This window comes from Epinephelus lanceolatus, chromosome 1 (genome assembly GCF_041903045.1).
Source record: "Epinephelus lanceolatus isolate andai-2023 chromosome 1, ASM4190304v1, whole genome shotgun sequence".
Classification (NCBI taxonomy): Eukaryota; Metazoa; Chordata; class Actinopteri; order Perciformes; family Serranidae; genus Epinephelus; species Epinephelus lanceolatus.
Genome location: NC_135734.1, coordinates 17249018 through 17260058, shown reverse-complemented (window position 1 = coordinate 17260058; position 11041 = coordinate 17249018).

Here is an 11041-nt window from a genome sequence, read left to right as displayed (position 1 = left end):
GGACAATGACCCCAAACACACCTCCAGGCTGTGTAAGGGCTATTTGACCAAGAAGGAGAGTGATGGAGTGCTGCGGCAGATGACCTGGCCTCCACAGTCACCGGACCTGAACCCAATCGAGATGGTTTGGGGTGAGCTGGACCGCAGAGTGAAGGCAAAGGGGCCAACAAGTGCTAAACACCTCTGAGAACTCCTTCAAGACTGTTGGAAAACCATTTCAGGTGACTACCTCTTGAAGCTCATGGAGAGAATGCCAAGAGTGTGCAAAGCAGTAATCAGAGCAAAGGGTGGCTATTTTGAAGAAACTAGAATATAAAACATGTTTTCAGTTATTTCACCTTTTTTTGTTAAGTACATAACTCCACATGTGTTCATTCATAGTTTTGATGCCTTCAGTGAGAATCTACAATGTAAATAGTCATGAAAATAAAGAAAACGCATTGAATGAGAAGGTGTGTCCAAACTTTTGGCCTGTACTGTATGGGTGGGAACTCAAAACTGCAGAGTTCACTACTCTTTACTGTGGCTCCAAATTACGTCACCAGTGCAGCATGGCAGCGGTCGTAACTAGAATGTTTTGGCTTCATTTTTGTACATCTTTATATGCAGTCTGTGAGTGGGATTGACAATACACTTTATAGTTGCAATGAATGGACAACCAAACCTGAGCTTGTCGGCACCTGAACTTTACACCTATATTTTATTGTTGAACATCGTTAGAGCAGTAACAATTAGCTGCTAATCAATAATTCGTCTTAGTCTTTTTCTTAAGATGGGGTGCCAAACTTTCCTTGGGTCCAGCTTCTTAAATATGAGGATTTAATACTTTTCTTTCTCATATATGATTGTTAACTGGGTTGGACAAAACAAGTCAACAAGACATAGGATTCCCATTGATTGCAACTGAGAGGCCCAGCCTAAACCATAAAAAACAGCCCCGAATCAAAAGTACACAGAGGTATGGGGACATGGACATGTAGTGTGAATAAATGTCACCTAAGGAGGGGCACCTACTTGTCATAGGTCTTTTCTTTCTAGCACTTGACTGTCTGAATAATGATACAGAAAGGTCTGACAGTCACACAAATGTCACTATCTCTAACTCATACATGCATCCTAATTAATTTGGCTACCAACATGGATCCATTATTAGTGCTGGCTGTGATGCTACTGTGTAGTGACGGCAACACTGCATGTAAAACTATGCAGCAGTTGGAGTCTGTCTCGTCTGTCTTGTTCTCTCTGTCTTTAACATGGCAGCATTCAGGTCCTTGGTTGTCCACTGCCAGCTAATTAATCAGAATCAAAGGGAGACAAATCCCGCAAACACAGACGAGCTGCATGCACGGGTCCATAGGTGAGAGAGAGACAAGCAGAGGGGGAGAGAGGGAGATTAAGGGCGGATTCTCCCCAGACCTCCTATCCCTACTTTCTTCTGGTAGAAGTCATTAAGATTCATACCCCTGATCCTTCACTCTGTGCCGGCTCCTCACTGCTTGCTCCATGCATCTCTAGCAAGAAAAAAAAAAAAAAAAACAGAACCTGCACGCCCACGCCAGAATTAAAATGGTGATGCAGCACTTGTTTTCTGTCAACAAGAGAGAGCATGCAGAGAAAGAGAAAGTGAGATAGCACGAGAGATGGTAACAGAGAGAGAGAGAGGGAGAGGGGCTGACAGCTGGTTGGTATTCCTGAGGCTTAGCCAGAGAGGCTGATGGTGCAGAGTGGACATCACCAAGGAATTTCAATGTGGATGGAACGGCTTGCTGTTGTCAGAGTCAGAGCTCCAGCCTTTATATTACAGACCTGACTGTTTTACAAACAACCATGTGTTTAATAAAGCAAAATCTGTTTATGCATAGGTTCAGATTTGAACACTCTGCTTGCATTAACATGGTCTAACAGGAAATGTTGTTCCTGCTGACTCTTTTTAGAGGATCATCAATATTACTTTTGTTGCCAATGACACACTGATAATACATATTTAATTATGCTCTTCATAAACAGCGTCTTTTTCTGTTTATTATATGTTTTATGAGACATTCAGTTTTAACCCTTTAACAAGTCGTAGTCTTAATTTAAATTCTACTTAAAGTTCTTACTTTTTAAAATTATAGTGGAGAATCCAAAATTTCCAAAGATACAGAATATGTCAGACAGAATTTGTGGGGAAAAGCACAAAACACACAAATGCACACATTTTTCCATTTGATGGGGAGGTGCAGCCATAAAAATAATGTAGCCCTGGATTTTATTATCATATGGCTTCACTGATGTGCTGGAAAAACATGATGTACAGTTCACGATACCGTCAGACAGAGCTGATTTAGATGATTTAACAACCTTTAACAGGATGTGAAGAAGGGCTAAACCTCTGTGTTTTGGACTTCTGCATCCAGTATCTCAAAAATACAAAAACAAACAATGTGAGATGTTTTGAAAAATATTCCCTGGTTCAAGCTTTTCTAGTCTTAATGACCACTCAAAGCGCTTAAACACTGCATGTCACATTCACCCACTCACACAGACATTCACACACTGGTGGCCGAGGCTAATATACAAAGTGTCACCTGCTACTCAGTACCCATTCACTCGTTTTCAAACACCGATGGAATGGCCATCAGGAGCAATTTGGGGTTCAGTATCTTGCCCAAGGATACTTTGATGTACTGGCTGGAGGAGCCTTGGGTCAAACTGCCAATTTTCAGATTAGTGGATAACTCGCTCCAACTCTGAACCACAGCGGCACCATAGAAGAAGTGGACTGGGCCACCATGACATCACCCATTGGTGTGTGGGCTGCCATTTTAAAGCCTCGAGTTTGGCATTTAGTAGCATACTGGATGGGTTAGGATGGGTCAGACATACTCAGGACTTTCTCCTGGGAGACCGGACTTCAGAACTGTGGGAAACCAAATGAACTTTTACTTATTTTAAGGTACGTTGTCACTATGTCTCTTTGCCTAAACCTAACTTATGTAACATCACTTGCCTAAAGCTAACCTTCGTAATTTTACATTAATTTCTGGTACGCAACTTTTCATTGAGTATGTAACATGATGACACCCAACCCCATTTCTTTTCCTAAGCTCACCCTCTTAAGTTTACTTGCGTAAACCTAAAGATGCCCAACCATGTTTCTTTTCCTAAACCTTAAGATGGGGTGCCAAACTTTCCTTGGGTTTCTTTTCCTAAACCTAATGTGCTTAATGTAACTTTTAAACCTTACCTACAAAACTTTACGTTAACTACTTAACATTACGTTAAGTGCATAATGTGACAATGCCATTTTGGAGCACTAATTCGAAAGATATCATACAAACCATTGTATGAGGATACATTGCTTCACTTTTCAGACCTAGAAAAAGCCCCTTAGTCAGTGCTAGGAGAATGCTCAGCCATAAAAAGCATTAACGAATGAGACCACCATCTGCTTATATCGTAGGTCCTGGTTACACTTCTTTCCCTTCACAATGTCCAGCTGAAGGGCAAAAATGCTTCAACTACTGAGAACTTTATGTGGTGAAATTATTGGAAAAGTACTATACATTTTGATCTCTATTTCCTTGAGGGTTTATAACTGCTTTGCAGGTTTGGGCCCACCTGTTGGCCTTTGAGCGACTGTCAAATGGGTCATGTTAGCCCACTGTTATAAATGTTTACACAAAAGAAATTTGGCAGTGGTCTCGTCTCGTCTCGTCTCGTCTCGTCTCGTCTCGTCTCGTCTCGTCTTGTCTCGTCGTCCTCCGCTTATCCGGGTCCGGGTCGCGGGGACAGCAGCCTCAGCAAAGAAGCCCAGACAGTCCTCTCCCCAGCCACCTCCGTCAACTCTTCCGAGGGAACCCTGAGGCGTTCCCAGGCTAGCCGGGCGATGTAATCCCTCCAGCGTGTCCTGGGGCGGCCCCGAGGTCTCCTCCCGATTGGACGTGCCCGAAATACCTCCCAAGGGAGGCGTCCGGGAGGCACCCTTACCAGATGCCCGAACCACCTCAACTGGCTCCTCTCGATGTGGAGGAGCAGCGGCTCTACTCCGAGTCCCTCCCGGATGTCCGAGCTCCTCACCCTATCTCTAAGGCTGAGCCCAGTCACCCTGCGGAGGAAACTCATTTCGGCCGCTTGTACTCGTGATCTCGTTCTTTCAGTCACTACCCAGAGCTCATGACCATAGGTGAGGGTTGGAACGTAGATCGACCAGTAAATCGAGAGCTTCGCTTTCTGGCTAAGTTCCCTTTTCACCACAACGGACCGGTTAAGCGTCCGCATCACTGCTGACGCCGCCCCAATCCGCCTGTCAATCTCCCGCTCCATCCTACCCTCACTCGTGAACAAGATCCTGAGATACTTAAACTCCTCCACCTGAGGCAGGGCCTCCCCCCCGACCTGGAGTGGGCAATCCACCCTTTTCCGGCTGAGGACCATGGCCTCAGACTTGGAGGTGCTGATTCTCATCCCAGCCGCTTCACACTTGGCTGCGAACCGTCCCAGCGAGAGCTGGAGGTCACTGTTCGATGGAGCTAGGAGGACCACGTCATCCGCAAATAGCAGGGACGAGATCCTCCCGTCACCAAACCTGACACCCTCCACCCCTCGGCTGCGCCTAGAAATTCTGTCCATGAAAGTTATGAACAGAACTGGTGACAAAGGGCAGCCCTGGCGGAGTCCAACACTCACCAGGAACAGGTCCGACTTACTGCCAGCCACGCGAACCAGACTCGTGCTCCTTCGGTACAAGGACTGGATGGCCCTTAGCAAAGGGAGTTCCTTCACTACCTCGGCGACTTCTGCCCCCGAAATTGGACGACCCGCCCCCGAGACCCCCGGCTCTGTTTCCGCACTGGAATACGTGTTGGTGGGATTGAGGAGCTCCTCAAAGTATTCCTTCCACCGCCCGACAATGTCCCCAGTTGATGTCAGCAGCTCCCCGCCCCCACTGTAAACAGTGTGAGCAAGTTGCCGCATCCCCCCCCTGAGGCGCCGGACAGTTTGCCAGAACCTCTTTGGAGCCGATCGATAGTCTTGCTCCATGGCCTCACCGAACTCCTCCCACGCCTGAGTTTTTGCCTCCGCGACTGCCGCTGCTGCGCTCCACTTGGCCCGCCGGTACCCGTCAGCTGCTTCTGGAAACCCACAGACCAACCATGCCCTGTAGGCCTCCTTCTTCAGCCTGACGGCTACCCTCACCTCTGGTGTCCACCAGCGGGTTCGGGGGTTACCGCTGCAACTGGCCCCCGCGGCCTTGCAGCCACAACTCGCAACAGCTGCCTCGACAATGGCAGAGCGGAACAAGGCCCATTCGGACTCAATGTCCCCCTCCGCCCTCGGGATGCGGTCGAAGCTCTCCCGGAGGTGGGAGTTGAAGATCATCTTGACAGGTTCGTCCGCCAGGCATTCCCAGCAGACCCTCACTGCTCGTTTGGGCCTGCCAGGTCTGCGCGGTGTCCTCCCCTGCCACCTGATCCAATTCACCACCAGGTGGTGATCAGTTGACAGCTCTGCTCCTCTCTTCACCCGAGTGTCCAGAACATATGGCCGCAGGTCAAATGACACGACTACAAAGTCAATCATTGACCTGCAACCTAGGCTGTCCTGGTGTGTCAGTGGTCCATTTGGATAATTTATTAATGAGTTCCTCTAAACATTTCTAGCGAGAAAGATACTAAAGATCAGTTTATATAAGGTGTGGGAAAAGTAAGACGTAAGGATCAGTGTGTTGGGATTCACAGAGCCTCCAGGATTGAACACAATTTCAGTCCCAAGGTCGGCCAGGCAACCACAAGCATCTGGAACCAGATTCCCTCCTTTCTCCGGGGGAGACCCAGCTCTCACTAAACCCAACCAATTCACTCAACAAACAGCTGGATTATTATATAACATGAGGTGGGGGCTAAATAGCCCTGAGTCCTTTGAAAAACCTGCAAAAAGATTAAGCTAGACTTTTCATTCGCTCACGCAGTTTGGAGTTCAACAGTCATTGACGATCACACAGCCGTGTTCATTCATCTACCGCGTCCAAAGAGCTTCAAGGCTGTCAAGCACCGGCTCAACAATTTTCAATTCCTTAATAATTTATTGATGGCGGGCAGTCAAATTGCATATCAATAATGTAGAAGGGCTCAGTACAATGTTGATACAAAACACCCTTTCAGTTGGGCTCATTCATGCTCACAGACCTGCAGACATATGTACTATGTTTAGTCCCACGTGGTCCGGCGCTGGCACATTGCATGAATCCAATCTGCATCAGTGAGCTGTGTAATGTTAGTTGATGATGGAGGAGCTATAAATGCTTCTCATGTTTTCTTTTGTGATTCTGTCTTTGGACAATGTGTGCAGGGTAAAGGCCCCAGAGGTGAAAAATTAAGCTTTTTATAGGTGGGGTGGGAGAGAACAACATATACACAACAGAGACACTGATATGAAGAGTGAGGGAATATAGTGGTAAATTAACAATATATGCGATACATCCTTTAATACATCTCCCACATCATTTTATTTAATTTTCTACCTTTAAAACAACATTTCTGTGCAAACCTGTGGAGAGAAGTTTGCAACATTTAAGTAAAACACACACACGACCACCTCCGCTCTCGCTCGATTGGACAACCATATTGTGTATTTGGGCACAAGCCAATCACGCATGTAGGACAAATTAAGTGACCAATGGCGGATTTCCATCTAGGTCAGCATCTTTTATTCAGGAGGCACGCGTACACAGTTACATGCCATCCCGCCCCGGGGGCCCCGCGGAGACCCACTCTGCCACCGAGAGATGGCCCACCATTTTGTTCTGTTTTGAAAATGATCTCCATGCATGAGATTAGCTGGGGGGCCCACAAGCTTTTCCCTTTGTTGTGTATCCCAGTTTGGATATTTCCCGGCTGAATGTTTGTGAGTGTGTGTAGGGCGTGCATGCGTGCTGCCAGGCTTGCATTTGCGAGCATGCATATGCTTGTGTGTGTGTTTTTAATGGGCTTTTTTGCACGTTGCAGGGGCGAACACGATCTCGATGGAGACATCCGATGCCCATTCTGTGTATGAAACTGTAGTGCACTGCTGCTGAGCTTGAGAAGGATGCTTATAGCATCTCAATCTATCTGCAGTGTTTACAGCAATGCACAGTTTGCAATACAAACCCTACACATTTGTACATGCAGTAGATGCCTGTGAGTAAGGTAGGGTCATGGGTAAAACATGGCATTTGTTAAGGTCACGAGAGACTCGTGCTGGAGCCTTTTCCTTGAACTGTCCATGACCCCTGTGCTGGTGCACTGCACTGTAATGCATGGCTAATCATTCACTTACACATAAGCTTTGCAGGGAATTGTTCTATGGGAGGAAACCACTGCATCAGTTGGTGTTTACAACAGAAATCAACAACCAGGGGGCAATAAATAACATTGTACCAAATCTACACAAGTGGTCACGCAAGTATGTAAAGTTGGTGATGAGGCTTTACGATGCCACTGCACCAAAATGTAAAAAGCTGTCTCTCTCAGCCGTTGATTTCCCTCCACAGACTTAAAGCAGCAACAAAGCAACTAGGCAGAGAGAGAGAGAGAGAGAGACGGAGAGTGTGAGAGAGAGACCGGGGATGTGGTTGCTATAGTAACCATCTGGTGGGTCTGAACTGTTTCTCCCTGGCATTCATTTCATCATATTGAGCCTCTGTCTCTCTTCCTCTCTCTCTTCCTCTACTCTCACTTTTGTTTATCCTCTCTTTTCCTCCTTCTCTCCCGGCTCTCCATCTCTCTTATCTCCTCATCTCCCTCTCGTGCCGCTCTCCCACTCTCTTCCGATCTGCCTGCCTGCCGCCCTTCCTCCTCCCTCCCTCCTCCAGCTCTCTTCACTTTCCTTGGAAAACAGTGAGAGCGTGTTTAATGTTAATGTGGAGTGCTCCCTGTCTTTTTGGCTGTTTGTCCGTTTTTATAACTCTGTCCTGAGAGTCCCATCTGTTAAGCCTGGACTCTTAACCTTTCTTTCAGACAAGAACAATACATGAGGACAATGTGCACAGTGCCAGAATTTGGGTGGCGTTCAGGTTTTCGGGGATAAGTAAAAGCTGGACTGATATCTGAGAGGGGACTTGCTTGAAAGATTGACGTCATCTGCAATCACGATTTAGCTGCAACCAAAGTGGGTTTTACCATCATATCATAGGCAGGGTTGTTTTTTCCCCTCTTTTTTTGGTCAAACACTCTGATTCAGCTCTGCCCAAACAAACTTGACGTAAAAAAAGAAACCCATTCGGGAGCAGACAGAATATTCTGGTGTGGCGTCTACAGGGATAATCATTTATATTTCCAACCAGGACTGCATTTCCCATTTCCCTCTTATCAGCTGTCACTCTTGTGAATTCCCAGCAGAGTCTCAATCAGCGAGAGAATACCTGATCCCAATGCCAATTGAGCTTGCCCACCACACACATACACACACACACACACACACGGGAATCTATGCAGTGATACGCGGGTACATCTATGCACACACACAAATCTGATTAAATACACTGCACATACACAGGAATACACATATGCAGTGGAATGAAATGCAAATGTTGCCTCAGCCATTTGAATGCTGTACACATTCTATTACTGCATCATATAAAGCCCATTGAAGAAAGAGAGGAGGTGGTTTTCCCAGTAAGTGGATCAGCATGTGAGGTCACTGCGGGTATTTCCCCGCAGCGACACAAAGGTCAGATTCACGAGTCCAAAGAAGAGGCTGGGTTTTCTCAATGACAGCTGGGCGTGTGTTAGCTTGTGTGTGTGTGTGTGTGTGTGTGTACAACTAAGAGGGAGCTTGCAAGGTGTGGTTATACCCCTTGTGTCAGTGACCTATTAATGCTTTCGTCCCTCTCTTTCTCTCCTTTATGTTTCTCTTCTTATTCTTTCTTTCTCTTCTTCTACACCTGTCAGAGCTTATGTAACCTAACAGCTACCCAGATCTTGACTTCCGTCTGCCCCCTTTCACAGCACCAGTAATTAGCCTCTCATCAGTCCTCACTACAAATTCCATTTGCCACAACATTATCCAAATAGTGACTGACAAAGGTAAAAGAGAGCCTTCCACTACAGAAATGACAATAACAGAGGATTTTCTTTACTCTTCATTGTAATGTTAAGCCTCCTCTAGCAGAGATGGTCACTCAGCCTGAGCCTGAGCTTGAATTTGAACTTAGCTGTCCAGCCTGAGGTGGGCAACATCTGCTGTGTCTCTGTGATAACAGCATTAGGACAAAGCATCTAAGGGGAACATGCTATGCTGCTTCAGCCCTGTGTTCCCTGTGTGAGGTAATGTTTTTGCCCCTGTAATAACATGGGCAACCCTAAACCCCATAACCCTTACCCTAATCCAGTTATGACTGGCTCTGATGCTGAAGGAACCAAAGGCATAAGTTTTCATTTTTTTAAGTTTCATTTGAGCATCACACATTTCATTTCCTGCATTTTGGTGAATTTTTATGCTTAAATTTGTGCCTTTTCTGCATCAATTTATTGTGTAAATGTCCTCAATTTTAGCAGCTACTTTCATGTTTTTATTTTGGGGGTCAAATACACATGTTCTAAATACTGAGGGTGTCGATGCCCTGCGTCCTCCCCCAAAATCTTCATCAGGGAACGTATGGCCATCTAAATATGTAGCTACTGTCTGACTGTCTGTGTGATAAACACATATCCTGCATCTCTGTGTTTATCTGTGACTGTGTTATGTCTATCAGCTGGATGTGTGCTATATTATCTAAAATAACTGAGAAATATGTTTTTCTGGATTCACACTGTGATTAAATGTGTGAAAAGGCTGTCAATAGCGAGGGAGAAGCAACAGTGAGGAGGCAGGTCTTTGTGAAATTGACTCAGCATTTTGACACGCATACCTGTTTATCAAAATATTTGAAAGGAACAAATTAGCAAGAGAAATTTGAATGGATTTGAATGTGGCTCAGGCAGTTGTAAAGATGTTTTGTGATGAACTTTAGATTAAATATTTTGGCTGAGGCGAGGCCTCCTCTCAAGAGTGCAGGATTTCAAGGGGTTTCTAGATTTTGTCTTTCAAATATCATGGTATATGGACTGCACTGTCCATGGGGTGCCGTTTGTAAAGTGGCTCATGCTGAAAATAACATCAACATTTTGCCACATTTAGCTTCAAACAATGTTTAAAAAAGTGTTGTGAATTTTTTAACGTCACCTTTTACCACATTTACAGCAATATTTGTTAACTTAGAAATATATTAAATAGTTAAATCTAAATATTAAATGTGGCACCTAAATGTTAAATGTTAAATCTAAATGCTAAATATAAATATAAATATAAATGTTAAATCTAAATATAAATATAAATATAAATGTTAAATCTAAATATTAAATATAAATATAAATATAAATGTTAAATCTAAATGCTAAATCTAAATCTAAATGTTAAATGTTAAATCTAAATGTTCTGGGTGAAACTAAATATTTAGCTAATATGCAAATTCACACTGCCGGTCACCGGAAGTACCAAAATAAAAGCTTGAGATGGTCAGACTGTGTTTATAGAATCAAATAACGAATTAAAACCAACTTATTGGGGGAAATGGATACTTGAACATACATTAGCGTGATAATAACTACCTAAAATAACAAGAAACATGTTTGGAGAAATTTTATTTGATGTGTACTTTGAGTTGTTAGTGTCCCTTCGGAGGGAATCACCTTGTTGTTTACAAATACTTCCGGGTAGAAAACCAGCGGAGTTTAGCCATAGACATATATACATAGACGCCGCATTGACTGCCGCTGCCTATCAGAGCCGACGTCCTCACCGGCCGCCATCTTGGATGGGTCTCGCTTCGCCTCCACAGTGCATACACTTCTATTGAGGAAGGAGCTGTATGCACAAGTAAAATAGAATAACTCACTGAATTTTCAACTGATTTACACACGGTTTGGTTTGTTACAAACGGCACACATGTAGTTATGATACAGGATGCTTTCGTACATTAAAAATGCGGGATTTCATACAGATGTAGTGGTGGTTTTGTGTCTCTTTGTGGTCATTA